This window comes from Malania oleifera, chromosome 1 (assembly GCF_029873635.1).
Source record: "Malania oleifera isolate guangnan ecotype guangnan chromosome 1, ASM2987363v1, whole genome shotgun sequence".
NCBI lineage: Eukaryota > Viridiplantae > Streptophyta > Magnoliopsida > Santalales > Ximeniaceae > Malania > Malania oleifera.
Window position 1 is genome coordinate 23,040,531 of NC_080417.1, and position 9,821 is coordinate 23,050,351.

The 9,821-nt window shown below is 38.3% G+C and overlaps 1 non-coding gene across 1 annotated transcript; it reads right to left on the minus strand.

The window, feature by feature from the left end:
* Positions 1-9,416: 9,416 nt before the first annotated feature.
* Positions 9,417-9,488, minus strand: TRNAW-CCA (transfer RNA tryptophan (anticodon CCA)). The gene has a single exon. It is a non-coding gene; the product is annotated as a tRNA-Trp (tRNA).
* Between the last annotated feature and the right edge of the window lie 333 nt (positions 9,489-9,821).

Sequence of the window (9,821 nt, forward strand, 5' to 3'; positions counted from 1 at the left end):
ATTTATAAAATTCAAATCTGTGAGATAAACCTTAGTCGAACTCCCTAAAATCAATATCAAATAATCAATCAATACTATAGGAGTATTAGCAATGTCTAGTAATCACAAGCACAATCAATAAGCTCTCACACTACTAAGATGTACCAAAGGAATGAGGATTTGAGAGTATTTGGGCAAGGTAGGATTTTGAAAATAGAGAGAATTTTTTGCTAGTGATTTTCTTAATTAATTGTTAATCCACACAAATGAACCCATATATATAGACCAAGGTCAAATTATGACCGTTTATGACATGTAGGGTATTATTAGAAAAGTTTTAAAACACATTAGGACTTTTAATTCGGTTTAACCCTTTTAACCTCGGTAAATAATTAAGTGACCTAAGAAGATTTGGGTGGCTTAACTTCAGTTCGGTCGCTCAAATAGACTTAGCTAAAAAAGGCTTTCTAAATTCTTTGGGTGCCCGAAATTAAACTCGGTTGGCTGAACAAAACTCAGAAAGTTTTGACGCGCGGTTCGAGTGCTCGAAAATACGTTCGGTTAACCGAACAGAAGGATTCGGTCGACCGGGGCCTGTTTTGAACTGAAAAGTTTGGCAGCTCGATTTGGTGAAAATTCACTTTCTAAGGGTTCGGTCGCCCGAGAGCAACAAGGTCATTTTGGGTTTGATCGCCCAAAGCCTGATCAAACCGTTGACATGCCAACAGTTCGGGCGCTCGAGGTGATTTGAACACCTGGGGTTCGGTCGCCCGACCTCTCTCATTTTATGCCTATTATGTTCAATCTATTTCAATTTGATCCCCTGATTGAACAAGTTATTATGGGGAGTGATTGTGCATTTGTGTTGGGACCTAAGGTCTCACTAGGGTCTTACTGAACTTACAGTATATCTTATATGCATGACATGCATGTAATTATTACATACCTTATATCCTAATTACTATTACAGACCCATATTACATAAAATGAATTTATAACATGAAACTAATCTTCAGGGTCTTCATGCTTTGCTTTCATGTGTCATTATATGATCTGCTAAAATGAACCTGCACATACACTTGAAAGTCATCAAATACCTGAGTATTTGTCATTATCAAAATTGGATGTGACCTATAAGTTCAATAAAGTGATATAGTGAAATCCTTGGGTGGTTTGTTATAAACGAGGACATATGCGGGTATAACCGAAACTCATAAAAATATCAGTGTCATTGCCTTCCCTATTCTCTTTAATTTTCTGCATATATATATAGATATAGATATATATAAATTGCGTGTATGTTTACTTAATTGTTGAAAATTAATCTGTTATTGGGAATTGAGGAAACTTTGATTGAAGGGAGTACGTTGATTGATCTTTTGCAGAAACCTCAAAGGGAGTACGTTGATTAATCTTTTTGTGGAAACCTTGATTAAATGAAGTGTGCTGATTGATTAATACCAAAGCTCATTAATATATTGGCTGGTTACATACTTAAATTCAAGATACTTATTTGATATCAATATTTGAATTTTGGAAGTTTGGTTGAATTTTCTATTTTATTTCATATTGCGATTTCAAGCACACCTCATTGATTGGATTGATATTGAAAAGGTGGAATTTAGATATTGAAGCTTTGATCGTCATCATCATTCATCAATAAATACTAAATCTTGGATTGAGTGTTGGTTATTACAAATCAATTGTATTTGTGAATTTGTTGTGTTGTAGAGTGTGATTGCAAAATAACTCAAATTGAAATAGAGGTCAATACTTAACTAAAAGAATTTATAAAACAAGAATTTACAAAAAAAATTTTAAAAATCCAATTCACCCCCCTCTTGGAAGTGCACCTTACTTTTCACACTTAATTATTTGTTTGTTTTGTATGTTAAGCAATTGGGTAATATTGTTTGTTTGATAAAGTCACACATTAAATTGATAAATTGAGAAATACTGAACTATTTGTCATCTAGTTTGTGCGTGTGTGGTTGTAAGTTTTTCAAAATTAGAATCTAAAGACTAGGATTTTTAAAATAACCAGTTCACCCCCCCCCCCCCCCCGGGTCTTGGGATTACACATAAATTCACAAATAGAAAAAAGATCATTAGTAAAAGTAACAGTCAAAGGGAAATATGATGTTAATTTACTAATTGAAAGTAGATTTTTGGTTATCTGTGGAACAACTAAGACATCCAATAATTTAACATTAGGAGCAAGGGTTAGGCAACCTGTATGAGTAATAGGTAAGGAAGCACCATTTCCCACAATTACAGAGTCCTTACCAACATAGGATGTGGGCTGATCCAGAACAGAGGGGTCATTAGACATGTGGGATGAAGCCCTAGTGTCTAAAACCAATTAGAGCCTACCAGATCATTGATAGAACAAGACCTAGTGAATGTTTCGGCAAGGTGGACAGCAGAGTCATTGCGGGTGTCGACACCCCAATTTTAATCAGACTACCCCAAGAAAACCCGACACAATAAAAGTTGACTTCGTCCCCTAGAAATTGGAGGACCTTTTTTGAGAAACCTGATTGAGTTCTGGTGTGTTAAATCGAGTTCCAATGTCTTAAGTTGAGTCCTTGTACGTTTTAATCGAGTTCCGGGTGTTTTAGAAAAATGGAGTTCTGGTCTTTCTATTTTCAAGAAATGAAGTTTTAATTTTCGATCGAGTCTCTCTTTTCTAAAGGATAGGGTTGAACGATAAAATACAACAAATAATAAAAAAGAAGAAAGGAAGAAGAAAAAAAAAAGGGGGGATATAAGTATTAGCTTACTATCATTATTATTATTATTATTACAACAAAAACATAAAAAAGGAAAAAAAAAAAAGTAAAAAATAATATATATAAAAAAAATAAAAAATAAAAACTATAGGGGTTTATGTTTTTTTTTTTAAAATTTTGTGCTGCAACTTCCCAATAAGTCATCCCGCCCCGGGGTACATGCTTGGGCCAAATAAAAACAAGGCAAAAAAGGTTATAAAAGGGTGGGGGGAGACCACTGTTAGAGGGACCAGAAACCACTACCACACGGTCCACACCCACTACACACTCTGCGCGCACTGTTCACTGGGCACTGCGCACTGCTCATTCTCCAGACCTGCGCTCCACTAGCTCTATCACTTCTTCTTTTTTCTCCTGCCACCTCAGAGTCCACTGCCTCTCTCTCTCTCTGGCCTCTCGTAGGCTCTCCCGGAACCACCATCTCCTTCCATCTTCAACACATGGCCAACCCATCCAAGCTCCTCGTTGCCAGCTTACCACACAGCAGGTAGTCTACCCAACCTTCACGCACCAGCTCCGGCCAGCCCATCACCCGAACTCGCCACCACCTCACAACACACCAACCTTCACGCACAGCCGAATCCCTCACCCACCATCCCAGTTCCATCCTTGCACAGATCCACGATCTCATTACCTCCCTCACCCGAACTCGCAACACCCAGCTTCCCTCATGGTTTCATCCTCGCCACCTAGATCCAACCTCCCTCCAGCTCACCCTCATCCTTTCTCACTTACCCGAGCATCCACGCCTCCACGCACAGCCGCACGCTCCACCGGCTGTTCCTCCAAACCCCCGGCCATCTACCTACCACCCAGCAAGTTCACGGGCACCTCCAACAAGCTCACGGCACAACTCTCAGGCAGCCGTGAACGTAGGCAAAGCAAGAAAGGAGGAGGGACCAGCAGCACCATAGTCGTGAGCACTATTCACGGCCACCACCGCGACACCAACAGACCAGCAAGCAGCCGTCTCCACCTGCTCTCTTTCCGGCGAACCATCTTCAGAACCAGCGACCGGACCTGAGCCAAACTCCGACCAACCGCCCCTGCAAATCACGGAGCCGCAGCAGATCCGGCCACCCAGCTCAGACGTCGCAGCCGTGCCGCCAACCTCCATCTCCGGCCATCTTACCTCTCGCCGGCCAGCAACCCCACGGTGATTTACCTGCACACACAGTATGCGCATCCAGCACGCGCGCGCGCACACACACACACACACAACATGTACCCTGCATGCATGCAAACACACACTTGCACGAATTCTTTGGCTGGTATTCCTTGAATAGTTTATTACATTCTTGTGCATTATTTTCGTGTTGTTATATTTGTGCACGTGTTAAGTGATTAATATATGTAAGATTTGCAAGGTTGTGTAACATTCATGATTAGGCTTTCATGGTATAGATTAAATAGTTAATAATATGGGTGTCGGATTTTTAATGTTATGATATTTGCTTTAATAATTAACATTCATGTTTATGCTTTTTGTTGTATTTACTGCCTTCTAATATTTATTCTAATAATTAATATTCATGTCCATATTTTTTGTGTCAATGTTAAGTGATTCGTATCTATCGTTTAGGATTTTTAATAATTAATATCCATGCTCATATTTTTGTTGATTTATTACCGTTGTAGGTTTCTTATTGCCGCAATATTTGTTGTAGATGTCCATGTTTTTTTATCTTTTTTCTCTTTTCGTTTGTAAATATTAATTGGCTTATTATCAAGGTTGTAGGATTTTGTTAATAATTAATATTCATGTATATTGTAAGTGAGGATTTTAAGTAATATTATACATTTAGCAATTTAGTATTTTAAGTAATATTATATATTTAGTAATTTAGTATTTGAGGTAACATTATATATATGCAATATGTTAGCTATTTGAAATCTTGTAAAAACTATATAAAAAATCATAAGAAAGAGAAAATTAGGAGAAAATTCTAAAAAAATATATTTTTAACTCTTTTCTTTAATTGTCTTCTTGTTGTTTGAAATCCGGGAGATATGGTAAAATTACAAAAAATAGAAAAGATAAAAAATCAGGAAAAATATTTTCTAAACATAAAGATTATTTTCGGTACCTTTCATCCAGATATGCTCACTCTCACTGCACGGAATGCACCGCGTGTTGACTTAACGACCTTGAATGGGCCTAAAACTGGTCAACCCCCTTTAACCGGTTCATTCCCGAGCCGATTTGGGTCCTCTAAATCGATATGAAATCAGTTTCACCTTCCATTTTATTTTCCATTTTTTTTTTTCAATTTTCACTGATTTTGCCTTAATTTTTTTTTTAATTACTTTGGGAAAAATATTAAAAAATCACAAAAATAATAAATTTACAAAAAAATTTTGCACTTGAAAAAATCACAAAAAATCCAGAAAAATCCTAGGAAAACCATAAAAAATATATATTTTGGGGGTCCCGAGGTCTGTGTCGTCCCGAAGGAGTTCGAAAACCTCCCGGAATATTATTTCCATAGTTAAACAAATCGTATAAATTTCAAAAATCCCGGGAGCGTATTTTGTACCTTATTTTCTCAATTTTTCAATCCCAATAATTTCAAATGGAGGCATGAACTCTTCGGAGTACAATATGTCCCAACCCTAAGGGAATACCTATATAGTATTTTTATTTTTTCAATTTTTTAGAAAAGAGTAATCTTAAAGGCTTGTTAAGTTTAGTTTAAGGGATAATTTTTTATTGATATTATACCGTTCATAAGAATGGGCATGTAGGGGGTGTTAATACCCTCCCCTCGTGTAACCGTACTCTCGATCTCGACTTTGGCAACGCAGACCGATTTTACCCTTAACCGGATAGTAATAAAGTGTTCTAACCACACTTCAAAAGTTTAGTGATGACTCCATTACATCATATTTTCCACGAAAATATTTTTTTCAAAATTCACCATTTTTCCCAGTTCGCAATCGCACCTGTGCGTGTTTGGTGGTCTGGCACCTCACGACAGCGGGTATAGCACTGATGGCATTGGTCAGCATAGTGGCCTTCAACACAGCATATTTGACAACGGGGAGGACGACACCAATAACTTAAGGAGGAATGTCCACGTGAGGAGTGGTTATGACCATTGCTAGAGGTGCGGCTAGAGCTCGTGCGAGTGTTGGTGGGTAGATCTACGAGAAGAAGCTATAAATGCAGCAGCATGAGGTGTAGCAGGCTCAAGGGACCTTTGAAAGATCTCAATGCTCTCAGCTTTGGAGACAAGGTCAATAAAGGTGGGCAAGGGGGTGAGAGCCATCTGAGCAGAGGAGAAGCTCGAGAAATCAGTGCCGCGTCCACGAAGGAACTAGTGCACCTTGTATGTACCATCAACAGGACATCCGATGGCATGGAGCTTATCACGGAGGGTTTTGAAGGCCCAAGCAAACTCAGCCTTGAGTTTGGAACCTTTTTTCATTAACTGGAGTTCATATTTGAGTTGAATCTCATGGGCCTTGGACCGATGATTGAAGGTAGTCTCCAAGGTTAGCCAGACCTCTCGTGTAGTAGAAAGGCCAACAATTTCGGTCAAAGCTTCCTCTGTAAGAGAGGCACGAAGAAGACAAAGGAGGTGTTGGTCAGTAGCCCTCCATGCTAGGTAGTCGTCGTTCGGTTTCCTATAAGTGGTAGGATCAAATTTTGAAGGCCGGTCAATAGAACCATCTAGATGACCAAGTAGATCTTGGCTTTCAATGAGGGGAAGAATGTGACTATGCTAGACAAGATAATTGGTAGGGTATAGCTTTATCGTGAGCATGTGAGTAAGTGTATGGAAAGGTAAAGGAGCGGAAGAGCTGCGGTTGTCACGGTTTTGACAAGATCTCCGACAATTGCACAAGCCAAAGGATTGGATCACAAAGGGTGAGAGATGGCGGACGAAGATTCTGTTGGGATTGTTGGTGTGGAACCGTCGGTAGCCGCACCAACCCAGCCGCCAACTTTGACATTGAAGAACGGCGGCCACCTACTTTGCAGATTTTGTTGAAATTGCAAGTCACCGTCTTTGAATTTAGCTCCCCCTTGTGTATATATATATATATATATATATATATATATATATATATATATATATATATATATATATATATGTGCAGCAAGGTGTGGTAGCTGTGAGTGTGGAGTTGTGCGCAAAGTGTGCTGCGTGTGTAGATGTGAATGTTGTGTATGCAGTGAGGTGTGTTGCAGTGAGAACAGAGTGTTGTGTTGTGAGTGCAAAGAGGTTGTACGCAGAGAGTTGTGGTGAGAGAGAGAGAGAGTAGAGTTGAGCAGTGTGGCTCCTCCTCCTTGTTATATTTCTCCCAGTTTATAGTGCAGTGGTGTGTGCTCCCGTGGACGTAGGTCAGATTCGACCGAACCACGTAAATCCGGTGTTCTAGTGTGGATGTGTTTGTGATTTTTCTTCGTATGTGATTATTGCTCCAGGATTATTCCCCAACAGATTCAGCGATGTCGATTAGCGTTGACGGTGCTGGTTCGCTAAAAAGGGAGTACCAGAGTTGACATCAATGGAGATGACAACGATGATGGGCAGCGACAAGCCGAGGGAGGAAGACGAAGGAGACAACGTTTGATAGAGATGACCACGATGGAGTATGAAGATGACGGCGAAGAACGACGAAAAAGTCGGAGGACATTGATGTCAAAGACAAAGATCTGTGAGGTCAACGAACGCACAGATCTACTGTAAATGGTGAAGGTGGAACAACGACAAAGGGTCAAGTGAAGACGCAGATCAAGGAATGGTGATGTAGAACTACGACGGGAGTGACAGAGAGTCGAGGAAGACGACGTCAAAGAAGACGAAGACGACGGAGACGTCGATGATGGTGATGACAATGCTGAAGACTTCGGCAAAGAATGACGACGGAGACGACGACGTCGGAGGATGATGTCATCGAAGGATGATTACGGGGACAGAGGGGGTCGGAGATGCGAGGGAGGTGGCAGCCGTCGGGAACGCACAATAAGCGTTATACGGTGTGCCAAGAAGGTCAGGTAGGCACCTTCGGAGAACAAGAACAAGAAGAAGCTAAAGGCGAGGGAACCTAGCCGGGGAAATAAAAATAATGTCCTGCGCCGAAGGGAAGAAGGAACAAGTTTAGGCTGATACCATGAGAATACTTTGAGAACCAAACGTGGGTGTGGATTGTTATTTTTATAATTACAAAAGATAATTACAATTTAATGCAAATATAATGAAAACTAATCTCCTAGAATAAAGTAAATATCTACAATCATGGATTAATGAAAGTCTCCGTGTGATGAGTTGTGTAATCCACAACAGTACATTAGAATGCTAATTTATTTAGTCAAAATAACCCTTCCTACCAAATAAAAATTGACGGGCCAATCTTTTTGGCCTCTTATCAATTATGTGGTTATAAGTGTGCTTAATTGCTATAATATTAGATACATCTTTAGACACAAAAAATGTGATATTTTTTATGAGTCATTTTTTGACGTACACTTCTGCAAAAATCTTTAAAACAATTATGAATTATCCAAAGTTGATCTACTACCTTAAAAAATTAATATTAGTTTTACAGAATATCACAAAGGTGACGTCCCCTTTGCAGATTAAAAAGGGATGCTTGTTTGACACGAGATAGATTAATATAGAGATGTGTGTTGAGATAATGCATAGGAAAGAGTAATCGGTGAATATTGTAGACATGCGAATCAAGTGGTCAACAATCATTTGGACCTGGTAAAGGTTGTCACGGCACCTATAATAGGACAGAGGACTTACCGCGATGCCCACAGACCAATATACGATGTCTTCGTCCCTCACGTTTGTCAAGTAGGATGCAAGACAACTTGACTGTTCTTTGTAATTTTAAGAGGTTTTGACATTAGATTAATTATGTAAAACAATATCACCATGCAAATGATAAATAAATTCGGTGGTAGAGAATTACCTTACTGAAGCGTAGGCCAAGCAGTGCTCCTATGAAGAGCAATGAGTTATTATTAGTGGTTGTAGAATGAATAGGAATAGAACTAAAATAACCTGAAATGAAGTCATGATAAAAGATCTTATAGTCCTTAAGATGGTGGAAGAAAGTGTTATTGATCAAGCAAATTGACAAAAAATGATTCATATATTCAATCTTACGTAATGCAACTTAAAATTTGATGTTGTTGTTATATAATAAATTTTTAAATTACTAGTTCTAAACTGCTTTTTACATATATATTTTTGTATTATTCATCTATAAAATTTATTTTATTTTAATTAAATCAGTGAGCTTCTTAGCATACATTTTTTTTTTTGTTATTGTATTAATAAATTGAGGATCAAATCATAATCACTCCTAATAAAAAAAGATAAAATACAAAATAATGAATAACAATCAATATTTACATAACATTGAACACGAATGGGTTGCGTTTTTGAATTCAATTATTTGATCAAAAAGTTTCACCAATCACAACAAAAATCTTGCTGACCTGCCGACCTCGCAGAAAATCAAAAACCACATAATTTTTTTATCATCTAAATAAAAATAATATATGAAAATTTTCATCCAAATCAGAACTTTAATTAACCTAAAGTTTCAATATATATTTAGAAAGAAAGTGTTCGGTTGACGCTGGAAAGCGCCTGTTGCAGGTGGGAGAAAAGGATGGAAACCTGAACCCGACGTGAATCGAACACGCAACCTTCTGATCTGGAGTCAGACGCGCTACCATTGCGCCACGGATCCACATGACAGATGTGATGTAGTTTTGGTTTAAAGACCACCTATAGAATTTGCTCCCATTGTCTTCTCCACCAACCTTCATTTATGAAGTCCTAGTTAGCAAGTCAAAAACTGTTCTGTCTCCTACCCATATGTGAATTATCCATGTGTATACAAACTTACAGCTCCCCCAAAATATTTATTTATTTATTATTATTATTCTTTTCAAATCCAAAGCAAAACAATGCATGCTTCATTATCAAATTCAATCTATGGATAAATTTTGTTTGATTTTAAGTTGAGTTAATTCAGGGCAAACTCAAATTTATCCCCACTAATTTAAAATTTTGATTCAAA